The sequence below is a fragment of the Selaginella moellendorffii genome, unplaced genomic scaffold (genome assembly GCF_000143415.4).
Source record: "Selaginella moellendorffii unplaced genomic scaffold, v1.0 SELMOscaffold_180, whole genome shotgun sequence".
In the NCBI taxonomy this organism is placed as follows: domain Eukaryota; kingdom Viridiplantae; phylum Streptophyta; class Lycopodiopsida; order Selaginellales; family Selaginellaceae; genus Selaginella; species Selaginella moellendorffii.
The window spans coordinates 29,805-37,255 of record NW_003314440.1 but is presented as its reverse complement, the minus strand read 5'-3'; positions in this window follow the sequence as shown (position 1 = coordinate 37,255).

The window sequence follows — 7,451 nt, the reverse complement described above, 5'->3', positions numbered from 1 at the left end:
TCCGTCACTGGCCTGATTCCCCTAAAGAAAGCCTTGTTGAGAAGGCGTTCATTTAGGGCCCATCCATCTTCCATGGCCCGGACGCCCTTGCTCCATGCAGCGTACTCCATGTCACGTAGCTCGGCTTCACGTTCATCCAGTATTGTTTGCCACTTGAACTCATCTTGTGTGTTCAGCAACATCCTGTGTGCTGCTGCGACCTTCTTCCTGGCCAGTCTAAGGTCCTTCATCACCGCCCCTTTGAGATCCTTCTGGCGCGCCCGGAGCTTCTGTGAGCAAGACAAGAGCACAGGGATCAGCCCCAGCTTGTTCTGCGCAAGAGCGTCGTGTATAAGCCCAATCACCACCGGGTCTCGCAGCGTGGCTCTAGTGATTGATCGCTGGACCGCTGTCCCTTTGTCCCTTTGGAGCTGGATCACGCATCTGAGGGGGTCGTGATCTGAGAAGGAGGCAAATCCCAGCCACGTTTTAAGGCTTCCCGCATCCTGCCGTATGCGAGATGAGGCGTAAATCCGGTCCAGTCTCGACTGGGAGGATACTGTCTGTCGCCTTGTAAAAGGGTGAGCATGAGGTGCGAATCCCGCAGCATGCTGAAGGTCCATGAGCCCCAGTATGTCCATGAGCTGACTCCACTGCTTCTGTTCACGTGGCTGAATTGTTTCTTGCATACCCCTGCGATCACAGACGTCCTCGACCATGTTGAAATCTCCCAGGACCAGCCATTCATCTGCTTGCCCTTGGGCAGCCTGTAACACACTCAGCCAGAATTCTGCACGTCTCCCTTTCTTCGTTGGTGCATAGACGTTGATTATCCCCACCCGTCCAAAGTGGAGGTGAAGGACAAGCAATTGAGCCTTTCCTGGGACGAGAACAAGGTGGTTTCGTACCTGAGCAGACCATTTGGTTGAGACTACCACTGCTGTGCCCCCTCCTGGTCTGGCCACTGCTTGCGTGGCCAGGTTCCACCAGAGCCGTCCCCTCATTCCAAAGGTGTAGTCTGGGGCCACAGTCATTTTGTGCTCTTGCAAGCATAGGATGTCGATATCTCCTTCTAAGCTGATCTCCCGGATGTGGGACTTGAGCTGCGCCCTTTTGTTGAGTCGACTACCGGTCCAGCTGAGTCCCCGGCAGTTCCAGGTGACGAGCGTGAGAGTTGTCATGGAGCCACGTACTTCCAAGAAAGTGAGGAGTTACGGGGTCTCGCCCTCCATTCTGTGGAGATGGTCCACACCACAGTCATCTTCCCCCTGTGCTTCGTCCAGGAGAAGCCTCGGACAGTGTACTTCGCAAAGCCCGTCCACTCAGTGATAGCACTCTCCATGCGTGTGTGGTAGTCTCCAATAGTGACGACCTCTGGGAAGGCTGTGTTCCCGCGGCACATCAGCCAGTCTCCCGCCTCTGTGGGACTTAATTCCCGCTTAGGGGGAATCCACCTGACCGCCATTCCTACTGTTCGAGGGAGGACCGGCTGGAAGCCATCTCCTTCGACATCCATAATAGGTCCCTCGAACAGTTTGGGCTGTGAGGATGAGCCCAAGAGTGGTGGGGCGACCGGGAAGCGAATGTGGGGAGCTTGGTCCGGAGGGCGTGCCTTCAAGATCCGCTCCTGCTCTGCAGGTAACTCAAACGGCTTCTGGGATGCCAACCTGTTCCGCTTGACTGAGCAGGCCTCCTCCCGGTGTCCAGCACGCTGACAAAAGTTGCATCTAGGTTCTGAGTTCTCTGTTTGGATCCTGATATACTAAACCCTAAACCAGCTCCTGTATCACCAGTGTGATCCGCATTTCCATGGGAACGTCCCACAATGCAATGTTCACTGGAAAGCTCCCGCCCTTGAGACGAGCCTGGTCCTCTGTGGTGAACCTTGGGATCCATGGGTGGAATGACACCACCCAATTCTCGTCAATGAGGCCATGCATGGCCTCCGCCTGAGACCGTGCCTCCTCTGTCTCAAAGACAACTGTGTAGCAGCCCTTTCCATGTGGCAGCATCATCTTCATGAGGATTCCCTGGCCTAGCATTGCATTGATCCAATCGTTAGCCATGCGACCTATTGGGAACTTCCCCCTGAAAACAGCGATCAGTGCCTTCTTGCGGAGTTCCTCTTCCTTCTCTGCTACTGCTCTTTGCAGAGTCTTGGCCAGCTTGACAGGGACCGCCTTTCCTCTTGTGTCGTCGTGGATCAAGTCACTTTGACCTTCCCCTGCTGCTGCCACCTTGTGCACTTCGGCCTGACCAGGTGTTCCCCCGTTCACGTTATGTGAGGTGTGCTCCTTGTTAACATCACTGTTCCCGTCCGAGGAGTGCAGCGCTTCCACCACCTTTCTGCAGCCCCAAGTCTTCCTCACTCTCGACTGGGCTTTTGCCACTCGCTCCGGGGTGTCAACCTCCTGGTTCTGGTGCACCCGAGACTCTGTCCTCTTGTCTGGCGGAGCGTGCTCCTCCTCAAGAAAGGCTTCAACTGTGTTTGTCCAGGCCGGGTCCTCCTTGGCAAGTCTCAGAGTTTTAAGCTTCCGCTGCGTTGCTCGCTTCACTTTCTTCTTCTCACGTTTGGTCTTCCTCTTGTTGAAGGCATCACGGTCCTGGAACTGAAGTGTGCCATCTGATTGTTCCTCCAGTGAGCGCTCCGTCTCTGGCTCCGTTTCTGGCTCTTCGAGTCCCTCTTCAACTGTTGGTGTTGGCATGGTATCCACCTTGCCACCTTGCTCTTGCGCCCATGCATCAAAGAGATCCGCTTGCTGTGTGGCCACTGCCTTTGTGATTAATTCTTGAGCTTGACGCAGTGCAGGTCCCAACACGAGGTCCTCTCCCAAAGGGTTCAGGTCCAGCTCTCTGATTGTGCACATCAATGTTGACTGGAGTTCTTTGCGTACTGGAAGTGGAGAACTTTGGATCCTTTCCTCAAAGTGGCAAGGGTCCCAGACTAGCATCCCTGCCTTGTCGAGTCGTGGGAATGGGGAGGGAAGCGACTCCTTCTGCTCCTCATGTGGTGTTGTGGGAGAGTCCGGATCTGATTTCCTCACTTGTTGCAAGTGCGCAGGGTCCACCTGGTGTGTTTCCTCCTGTACTCTTGCATGTACTGGATCAGGGATGAGCCCGGCCACGTCTGCAAGAGTTTCTAGGTGGGACGAGGGGTTCCCACCAGCTGGGCATGAACTTGACGCATTCCCATAAGCAGGGAGTGTGCCAGCTTCCCAGTCCTTCCGAGTCCTGAGGTTCTCTGCTAGAATTGCGAGAGCTGCACGACGGGCGTCCCACAGAGAGATGTTCCCCACGTCTACCCCATCCTCTAGTTGGTGAGTTAGCTACGAGACTTCTTGCTGGATTCGCTGTGCCGACTCTCGACACACCTGTTCCGTGAACTGCTCACTGTTCCAAAAGACTATACCACCGCTTGCAGGCTTCGGCAAGACCAGGTGTAGACAATTTGTGCTATCTCCACCCTGTCTCAAGTCCGTGCAGCACCTCGTCACTGGGGCCTGTGGGCTGGATCAGGGCCTCACACTTGAGGAACGAGCTGGTGAAGCTGGGAGTGAAGCTCTAGGCTTGTTTGTCAGGTCCGACAAGCATCTGTGGGCAAAATTCAGTGTCCGAAGAGGCAGCTCCTTGTTCAGTCCTAGGACCACGGCTGAACGATCTGGCTCTCTGGAGATCTCTTGGCTTGGTTGTGCCTCTGAATGGGGGATTGTGAACTCACCTTCTAGTGAGGCTTCCATGTTGAGCCTGCAGGACAGAAGTGCATCGTCCTGTTCCCCTCTGTTTTTGGACGTTCTGGGTGGGGCAGACTTGAGTTCTCCTGTCCCACGTCCTGGCTTTGCTGCTGCTGCACGTGCTGCTGCTCTGGTGGTGACGCCTGCCCTGACCCTGGTGTGCCGCTCTTGTACTTCTGTGAGACATCCATCCCTGTGAATCCCCTCGACGGCGAAAGTGCTTGGGATAATTCCCCGCAAGCCTTCCTGACTTGTAACTGGCCCGAGACCCTCACGAAGCTCCTGAACTCCAGCCAATGACCAAGCAAGTGGGTGAGGGGAGGTAGCTTCGTCCTCTCCACCACTCTCAATGGGCACCTCGTCTCTGGCTTGGCTTTTACTTCCAGCTTGTTCCAGGACCTGGCCATCCCCCAGCCCTGACACATCCACCACTTCTATCCCGTGGTTCTCATCTTGCTGGGTTGCTTCCTTGCGTGGCTCGCTTGCTGCCTTGCACAGCAATGTTCTGGCCGTTGATACAGAGGGCCCTTTCCTGTCCTGGCTTGCTGCTATACGTGTGCCAGAACCCCGACCTTGTAACAGGCCTCCTCGTGGGAGTTGAATGCTGAGGCCCCTACCTCGCCCTCCACGACCTTGAGAGCTCAGTTTGATGGGCGTGGATGCTGTGGTTCCCCTGCGGCTATTCTCCATGCTGCTGACAGGGGAGTGAGTACACAGCAGAAGCAAAAAAAGGGGAACAATACTTCCCTGAATCTCACGGCGGATGCCCCCACCGACGGTAGCAAGTGTGGGGAGATTGCACGCTCTCCCCTGAGCGCTCTTCTACCTTTGGCTGCGCCTCCGATCACGGCAGCCATGGTACTGGGCGCCTTCCTCCACTTCCTCCCCAAAAAACGTCCAACATTAGGGTTCACGCACGCAATCCGGCGAGATCGCTGAACGTGTATCGAAACAGATATAGTTCGCAACATCACCTCCATACCAAACCAGAAAAATCCCTTTTTCAATGAAGCAAGAGTCTTGTGTTTTCCACCATGTCCCGCTGCTGGAACATCATGATATTCCCACAAAAACTTCTGTAGATCCTTAGAGGGAAGATACAATCTTTCTTGCTTATAGAAAATAAACTTGTCTCAAACTGAGAAGTGAAGCTTTGCATTGGTATGACTAGCAACTTTCGCTACTTCACTACCAGGGTTCTGCTCTAACAACTCCGCACGGCGCAAGATTGCCTTCGCCAATGGATCACTTCCATCCTAAGCTTACACCAAAGCAAGCTCATTGGCAAGAGAAGCTCGTTAGATTTGATATTGAAATCATCTATAAACCTAGTAAAGACAATATTGTTTTGGATGTGTTGAGTCGTCAGGCTTAGTTTTGGGCATTATTGGCAATCAATTCAGACTGGTTGGAGGACATTCAGGCTTTGTCTATGTAGTAAAGTAGCTCAGTGTGTTACTATCTGTATAAACCTTGGTATGTCCACCCAAATAGTGTCTCCAATGTTCCAGTGCTGACACTATAACAAAGATCTCTTTCTCGTGCATTGGCCATCTTTATTAGATTTAATCCAAATTCTTGGAATAGAATGCAATGGGACAACCATGTCACCTTAGCGTGACACCAACCACTTTGTCATAATCTTGCTATAACACAGCACTAATAGCATAGCCAGATGCATCACAATGCACTTCGAAGAGTTTATCAAGATCTGAGATCCTGAGAATAGGAACTGTAGTCAAGATCTCCTTCAACAATAAAAAAGTACATGTAAGCCACAAATTTTTCCTTTCCAATTTGCCAGCTTACCTCGTCTATCCGACCAACACTGCCTTGGCTTTTGCTAAGTTCCTTCGCCAAGGTTCCCACCTATTGTACCAGCTCCTACTTGGTCCTACTTGGTTTCAGCTACTCACTGCACAAGCAACGAAGCATTAGCCATCATCCACGGATTCCTAAATCTCTCCCAATCCCCCTCCCTAGGTTAGACTAGACTTAAGGTTCGGCTACACTCCTTGCAGGCACAAGCAGCTAAGCACACCAAGCCTCCAGGTTCCTAACATCCTTTGGTACAACAAGACTTGATTATGGGACCCTCTAAAATCCCAAGCCTTGGGTGCAACACTTGCTTCAGGACACTAGGGTGGAACACCATGGCCTAACGGCCCAGTATGGGTACCTCTACCCCCCCACTTCTATCCTGAAGGGAAGGCCCAAGCCCCTAGGAAGGGTGAGGACCAATGAGCCACAAGGTACTGAAATGGGGCACCACTCCACATGACCTGAGAGCACCACAGTCGGTTTCCCTTTCGGGAGTGGGAGCTGCTCTTAAGCACTTCCTTGGGTGGCCCCTCCAACACCACCCGAGTCCATGCTCACTCCCACCCAAGGCCCCTTGGCCCCAGTCTCAACCTCAAGTCAGTTTGAAAGCACCATTGGAGAGTTCCTTCAAGACTGGTTCCTGGACCTCACTATCCCTACTATACTTTTGGAACCCCCTGCAGCCCTCCCCCCCCCCTCTGGGAGACGCACGCTTTTGGCTTTCACCCCTTGATCTGTATTAGTACTCGGACTCAGTCTCAGACCTGACTTCGGACTCGGTCTCGGACTCGATCCCGGACTCGATCTCGGACCCGATCTCGGACTTGACTTTGGACTTGACCTCGGACTTGGTCTCGGACCTGATCTCAGATCTTGGACTCTGTCTCAAACTCGGTCTCGCACTCGATCTCCGAGTCGGCCTCAGACTCACTCCCGGACTCTATCTTGAACTCGGTCTCAAAGTCGGTCTTGGACTCGATCTCAGACTCGGTCCCATCCGATGAACTCTTTGTCATTTCAGTCATGCTTTCGGGGATCCTTTAGCCTACGACACCTTGGGGAGTTGGTTCCTTACAACTCCACCACCCATAGAAGAAGTTCGATGCCCACATCGAACGTCTCTTTTTATCATACGACTTGTTGACCATGTCTCCGGGGGCATCCCCCACTTAGCGGTGTGCTTAAGTTAGCCTCCCCGGCCAAGAGCCCATAACAACGGAATATAGGTGTCCCTATACCCCTCACCCCACCACGCCCTAGTATGGGGTTGGGACTTGAACTCAGCCTTCCTTTACTAGGGGGTTGGGACTCGAACCCAACCTCCGTAGAATACGTCTACGGATTCGACATCCCCGTGGGGAGTCGGGCGTAGTTCTCTGCGCTTGGTCGACATAGCTAACCCATGCTAATTAGCTTACCTTTGGCGTGCCTTCGGGTCCCAACATTTGCCATTGCTCAACTTCACAAATTAATACTTTAATTAAACTTTATATAAGTACATAGAGTTCTGCCCTGCAGAAATTCCTCCACTAAATCTCACGCGTTCGCTAGGTTCTCCTCTGGTTCCCATGTTGCTTCGCAGTGTGAAAATCCTTTCCACTTCACATGGAACTCTCTCACCTCACGTCCTTGTCGCTTGCTCTTGTGCGCATTGAGGATGGCATCGACTTCATATTCCTCTTCCCCTTGGATAACCTCAGGTAAAGGTCTTGCAAAGCGGATCCTCAAAGTATGGCTTGAGTAAGTTCACATGGAACATTGGGTGCATCTTCCCTCATCTCTCGAGGAAGTCGGAGACGGTAAGCCACTTTACCGATTCCTGCCTCAATTTCGTAAGGCCCCGTGAACTTACTTAAGGAACTCAAGATCAATTCATTTACAGAAATACATGCATTTTTACCTTTGGGTCAACTTCCGGCT